The sequence below is a fragment of the Leucoraja erinacea genome, chromosome 10 (assembly GCF_028641065.1).
Source record: "Leucoraja erinacea ecotype New England chromosome 10, Leri_hhj_1, whole genome shotgun sequence".
In the NCBI taxonomy this organism is placed as follows: domain Eukaryota; kingdom Metazoa; phylum Chordata; class Chondrichthyes; order Rajiformes; family Rajidae; genus Leucoraja; species Leucoraja erinaceus.
In genome coordinates, this window is record NC_073386.1 from 5738189 (window position 1) to 5745818 (window position 7630).

The window sequence follows — 7630 nt, forward strand, 5'->3', positions numbered from 1 at the left end:
TGAAAAAAAAGGCCCACGTTCCGCTCCGTTGCGTACTACACGTCAGCCCATTGCATTTAGAAGGAGTGGTCTATCTTGCTCCGCTATAGGATCTTTGGGCCGAAGAGCCTGTTTCCATGCTGTGTGAGTCCATGTCAACGTTAAATGCAGTGCGTGGTTCTGCGTTCCTACAATAACGTGTGCGTTCCAATGTTAGCCTGAGATCATCTCCAACAACAAGCAGGGGATCACAACGTTACACACAATGCGCTGCAGTAACTCAGTGGGTCAGGCAGCATCTCTGGTGAAAAAAAGACGGGTGAGGTTTCGGGTTGGGGCCCTTCGCCAGACTGAAAGTGCCACCCATCCTTTTACTCCAGGGATACTGCCAGACCCGCAGAGTTATTCCAGCACTTTGCATATCATCTCCGGTATTAACCAACATCTGCAGTTCTTTGTTTCGATACAGGGAACGCACCGCTCTCTGAATCAGGGCAGAGCGGACTCTGGGTTTAAAAAACGATTAAAGTAGCACAGAAGAAAAGACACAAAATGCTGGAGTAACTCAGCGGGACAGGCGGCATCTCTGGATAGAAGGAACGGGTGGCGTTTCGGGTCGAGATTGTTCTTCAGCACGGGAATTGACTGAAATTACGTCATCACGCCTACTTTTCTCCTTGTTGCATTTCTTTGCAGCATTGCATTTTACGGATTTACTAGTATAGTGCTACTGTACAGGGTGATCTCTGGTCAGCGCGGACTCGACGGGCCGAAGGGCCTGTTTCCCGCGCTGTATCCCCAAAACTATGAATGAAACTGGATTGGCATCTCCCCCATCTCAATGAGGATAAATCTTCAAAAGCACACAATGGACATATGGCGGTTTGTTTCCTTTTGAAAAGAAATTTCAACTGCGTATTGCCTTACTTTGACTCGACTCCCACACTCCCAGCCTGAACAATCGGCTCCCTGGGGGAAAATGAATAAAAGCTGGAAAGCAGGAAATTCTCTTTTGGGAGTGTGTGGGGGGGGAACTTTTAATTGAAGGCGGACTTGTGCTTAAAGTGTGTTCAGAGCCACTGATGTGTTTCCATGCATTCTTTGCCGTTTACACAGTTTAGTTCAGTCTGTTGTTACGTGTACCAAAGTACAGCGAAGCAATCTTTTGTTGCATGCTAACCAGTTTTCAAGAGAGAGTTAGATTTAGCTCTTGGGGCTAACGGAATCAAGGGCTTATGGGGAGAAAGCAGGAACGGGGTAGTGATTGTGGATGATCAGCCATGATCATATTGAATGGCGGTGCTGCCTCGAAGGGCCGAATGGCCTACTCCTGCACCTATTGTCTATTGTACCAGTCAGCGGAAAGACTACACATGATTACAATCGAGCCGTCCACGGTGTACAGATACAGGATAAAGGGAATGACGTTTTAGTGGACGATTTAGTGAAAAGCTTTTGTTGCATGCTAACCAGTCAGCGGTAAGACTATACATGATTACAATCAAGCCATCCCCAGGTACAGGATAAAGGGACTGACATTTAGAGCAATATAAAGTCCAGTAAAGACTGATTTCTGATAGTCCGAGGGTCTCCAGTGAGGTAGATAGTAGCTCGGGACCGCTCTCTAGTTATTGATAGAATGGTTCAGTTGCTTGATAACACCAGCTGACTACCTCGAACACACGGTATCTGTGTATTAGACATCTGTTCACCAGCCCCAGAATGACCCTCTCTGGAAAATGGTTAATTCAAACCCTCTGAAATGCAGCTCTTATTGCAAGGCAGCCTGTAAAATACCAAAATAAACAGTGCGTCCGAACTTTTATGGAGGTCTTGTTGTGGGAGGCCATCTTGTCTTTCTAGGTGGAGGAAGGAACTGTAGATGGTTGTTTAAACCGAAGATAGAATCAAATTGCTGGAGTAACTCGGGTCCTAAAGGAATAGTCGACGCTTTGGGTTGCGAACCTTCCTCAGATCTAGGTTTTTTTTAAATATTTAGTGCAAAAACGTCTCTCGATGAGATGATTGGGGTAGATCACAATTAGTATAATTTACAGTAACTCGGCATGGCAATGTTTCCCCTCGTGAGATTTGCGTTTGTCAACTGGCCTATGGTCTGAAGAAGGGTCTTGACCTAAAATGTCACCTATCCATGTTCTCCAGAGATGCTGCCTGACCTTTAAGTTTAGTTTAGGGTCAACAGTACGGAAACGGGCCCTGTGGCCCGCCGAGCCCACGAAGGCCAACAATCACTAGTTCTATCCTACACACCATGGGGAATTTACCAAAGTCAATGAACCTACAAACTAGCACGTCTTTGGAATGTGAGAGGGAATGTGGAGCTCCTGGAGAAAACCCACGTGGTCACAGGGAGAACGTACAAAGTCTGTACAAACAGCACCCGTCGTCAGGATCGAACCCACGTCTATGGCGCTCTAAGGCAGCAACTCTACCGAGTCACTGTGCCGCCCGACTGAGTTACTCCAGTACTTAGTGTCCTATTCGCCTAGGTCATTCATGTAGCTACACCTTCATGACTTCATTTTTGCATCTTTAGCAGTGTTAGCTGTTGCTTAAGAAGGAACTGCAGATGCTGGAGAATCGAAGGTAGACAAAATGGCTGGAGAAACTCAGCGGGTGCGGCAGCATCTATGGAGCGAAGGAAATAGGCAATTTTTCGTGCCAGAACCCTTCTTCAGAATTGAGAGCAGAATTAGGCCATTCGGCCCATCGAGTCTATTCCGCCATTCATTCATGACTGAAGTCTGAAGAAGGGTTTTCGGCCCGAAACGTTGCCTATTTCCTTTGCTCCATAGATGCTGCGGCACTCGCTGAGTTTCTCCAGCAATTTTGTCTACCTTAGCTGTTGCTTATCTATTGGTATGATTCCCATAAATAATAATGTTTAGTTTGGCTTAGAGATACAGTGCGGAAACAGGCGCCTCGGCCCACCGAGTCGGCACCGACCAGCGACCCCCGCACACTGACACTATCCCACACACATTAGGGACAATTTACATACGCACCAAGTCAATTAACCTGCAAACCTGCACGTCGTTGGAGTGTGGGAGGAAACTGAATATCTTGAAGAAACCCCACGGGGAGAGCGTACAAACTCCGTACAGACAGCACCCGTAGTCGGGATCGAACCTGGGCCTCCAGCGCTGCCAATGCTGTAAGGCAGCATCTCTACCACTGAGCCACCGTGGCCGCCCGATGTTTTGTTTCCAGAGAGAAACATTGATGTAGCAGGAATCTGACAAGCGTGTGTTTAACTAGCCCATTATGATATGGAAGCAGACCATTTGGCCCATTGAGCCCATGCCAGCCTCCAGCAGATTAATCCTATTCCTGCTGTATTTATATATCTCCCCTCCGCAGTCTAGGTTCTCTTCCAAGCCCATCAACAACTCCTCGATACTGTTGCCATTTGCCTGCATCGCTTGGTCGATGCACCGCCCAGCATGGCTTTGTGATGTGGCAGGAAACCCATACGTTCACAGGGAGAACTTGCAAACTCCACATAGACTGCGCCTCAGATCAGGGTTGAACTTGGGTTCCTGGAGTTGAGGGGCAATCAGAGGCGTTCAGTCTGAAGAAGGGCCTCGACCCAAAACGTCAACCATTCCTTTTCTCCGGAGATGTTGCCTGTCCCGGTGAGTTGCTCCATACTCCAGCCTTTTGTGTCTATCTTTGGTGTAAACCAGCATCTGCAGTTCCTTCCTACACAACCTTAATTATTATGAATATTTCTCCGAGTCTGAGCAGTTTGCAGAGGCCTTTAAGCTACCAAGCCACAGGAGAAAACCAAAGCACGGTGGCGCAGCGGTAGAATTGCTGCCTTACAGCGCCGGAGACCTGGGTTTGATCCTGACTACGGGTGACGTCTGTCTGGAGTTTGTACGTTCTCCCCGTTTTCTCCGGGATCTCCAGTTTCCTCCCACATTCCAAAGACGCACAGGTTTGCAGGTTAATTGGCTTGGTAAAATTGTAAATTGTCCCGAGTGTGCGTAGGATAGCGTTAGTGTGCAGGGATCACTGATCGCCGCGGATTCGGTGGGCTGAAGGGCCTGTTTCAGCGGTGTATCTCTAAACTAAACTGAAAGGTGATCGATGGTCGGTATGGACTCGGTGGGCCGAAGGACCTGTTGTCATGCTGTACCTCCAAACTATACAGGGTTTTGTTTTCCAAGTTGGCATGATGTAAGGAGGGTTTTGTCATATGGATCAGTGATGCGCCTTCAACCTTTTATATAAATGAGTCAGATGAAGGTATGGAAGATATTGTTGCTAAATATGCCTGGGCTCAAATGGGTGGGAAAATCCCTACTGTATGCAGCTAAATTCAGTTTGATACATTTCTTGTGAATTGCCTTGAGATGTTCTACCACGATAAAGGCGTCATGGTGATGCTTACAATTTGTTGGTGGCTGGACTTTTGATCTTAATCTCTAATGTAGACAAAAGGAACTGCAGGTGAAGGGATCTTGAGTAAAAACACATAGTGCTGGAGGAACAGTGGGTCAGGCAACATCCATAGACGGAATGGTTAGGTGACGTTCTGGGTCAGACTGTCCCGACCCGAAACGTCACCTGTCCTCCATTCTCTCCAGAGATGTGGAAACAAGGAACTGCAGATGCTGGAGATGGACACATGAAGTAACTCAGCTGGGTCAGGCAGCATCTTGGGAGAAAAGGAACAGGTGACATTTCGGGTCGTGACCCTTTGCCAACTCCTACTGACCCCTGGACCATGACCCCACAGGTCTAGCTCTAGGCCATTATCTCGCTGAAACAATAAATGAGTCTGATCCACTTGCAGATGCTGATTTACAAAACATAGAAAATAGGTGCAGGACTAGGCCATTCGGCCCTTTGAGCCATCACCGCCATTCTTTCTTTCTTTTAAAATCTTTTTATTCGTTTTTTTCAAAAACAAAAACACAACAAAAAAAAATAATGAAAAACACAACAATGATATTGATACATAGGGATCAGGATTACATTAATAACAAGTATAACCTAAATATGAGTCCAGTGTCAAAAAACACATTGAGTATAGACCTCCCGGTCTCTATGTAAATATAGTTAAGTGTTTAAAAGAGAAAGTATATAGAAACACAAAACGATAAAAAGAAGAAAAAACAGAAAAACAAACCCCTCTAAACTAGAACAAAAAGCAAACCAGAATCTGGGCTGCAAAGAATTTCAACAATTTAAGTCCCTGTTTGCCATCAAGTCCGTTCCCCCGTATAAAGGTAAAGTAATTATTATAACGGTTGGAGAGGGGACAATTTATGTCGTATGAAAATATTGAATAAAGCTTCCCCAAGTCCTATCAAATTTAACCAAGGGTTCAACAATGTCACTCCTAATTTTTTTCTAAATTTAAAACATGATATCGTTTCAGAGTACCACTGGAGTGTGGTCGGAGGATTAGAGTCCATTTAAATAAAATAGATCTTCTGGCAATTAATGTAGTAAAAGCAAACAGCCGATGGGCGGAACGGGACAGATGAGTAGACCGCCATTCTATACGATCACGGCTGATCATCCAGAATCTGTACCCCGTTCCGGCTTTCTCCCCTTATCCCGTGATTCCGTTAACCCTAACAGCTAAATCTAACTCTCTTGAAAACATCCAGCGAACTGGCCTTCACTGCCTTCTGTGGCAGAGAATTCCACAGATTCACAACCCTCTGGGTAACACAAAGTGCTGGAGTTACTCATCGGGTTAGGCACGATCCCTGGAGAACATGGACAGGTGGCGTTTCAGGCCGAGATCCTCCATAGATGCTGCCTGGCCCGCTGAGTTCCTCCAGCACCCTGTGCTTTGCGGAAGCCAAGAGACCTGGGCAGAATGTGAAGATCAGCCTTGCGATGATTTAATCAGAAAACCTACACTTCTTAGCCACTCATTAGTCGACAAATAAATCTCCTTGTGACTTTTTCCAATCACTTTAAACGTGTCCTCTGGTTTAAATTTAATTTAGATTGTAAGGTTAATTCACTAAATATAATGCTGCTGCCTGTGCCTTAACTGTTATATGGCCACATGCCAATGGAACAGATTCCCTGTTCTCCTCTATCCAGATGCTTCAGTCTCTGTGATGCCCAGTCGAGGTCAGCATGCTGGAGTTGCTGCCTCACATTGCCAGAGACTCGGGTTCGATCCTGACCTCGGGTGCTGTCTGTACGGAGTTTGCATGTTTTCCCCGTGACCTGCATGGCTCTCCACCGGGTGCTCCGGTTTCCTCCCACACTCCAAAGATGTACAGGTCTGAAGGTTCAATGGCTTTGGTAAATTTTCCCCAGTGTGTAGGATAGTGTTAGTGGCCAGGGTGGTCTCTAGTTGGCATTGCCTCTGTGTTTCCATGCTGTATCTCTAAAGTCTAAAAGTACAGCAGGGAAAGTCCCTTCGGCCCACAATGGCATAGAGTCATAGAGTGATACAGTGTTGACCCAACTTGCCCATATCGGCCAACATGTCCCACCTGCTTGTATTTGGTCCATATCCCTCCAAACCTGTCCTATCCATGTACCTGTTTAACTGTTTGGCCTCAACTACCTCCAATGGCAGCTTGTTCCATACACCCACCACCCTTTGTGTGAAAAGGGTTAGAAACATAGAAAATAGGTGCAGGAGTAGGCCATTCGGCCCTTCGAGCATGCACCGCCATTCAATATGATCATGGCTGATCATCCAACAGTATCCTGTACCTGCCTTCTCTCCATACCCCCTGATCCCTTTAGCCACAAGGGCCACATCTAACTCCCTCTTAAATATAGCCAATGAACTGGCCTCAACTACCTTCTGTGGCAGAGAATTCCACAGATTCACCACTCTGTGTAAAAAATGATTTTCTCATCTCGGTCCTAAAAGACTTCCCCCTTATCCTTAAACTGTCACCCCTTGTTCTGGACTTCCCCAACATCGGGAACAATCTTCCTGCATCCAGCCTGTCCAACCCCTTAAGAATTTTGTAAGTTTCTATAAGATCCCCCCTCAATCTTCTAAATTCTAGCGAGTACAAGCCGAGTCTATCCAGTCTTTCTTCATATGAAAGTCCTGCCTTCCCAGGAAACAGTCTGGTGACCTTCTCTGTACTCCCTCTATGGCAAGAATATCTTATCCCTCAGATTCCTATTAAATCTTTCCCCCCTCACCCTAAACCTGTCTGACGAAGTGTCTGAAGGCCCTGTCTGAAGAAAACCTGTCTGACGAAGGGACCTATGTCCTCTGTTTCTCAATTCACCTAGTCTGTGTCTGAGCCGAGCCTCATGCCAAGATGAACTAATCACTTTAGTTTAGTTTAGAGAAACAGGCCCTTCGGCCCACCAAGTCCATGCCAACCAGCGATCCCCGCACATTAACACTATCCTACACATACTGGAGACAATTTACACATTAACCTACAAACCTGCACGTCTTTGTGGGAGGAATCCGAAGATCTCGGAACAAACCCACTCGGTCACGGGGAGAACGTGCAAACTCTGTACAGACAGCGCCTCTGCCCACAAATGATCTATATCCCTCCAGTCCCAGCACATCCATCTGCCTTCCTAACGGCCTCATTCAAGAGCTTTAATTCCTCATTCTGTTCAGAGTGGTATTGTCATTTCAGTACTCGGATGCATTAGTTTTCATAAA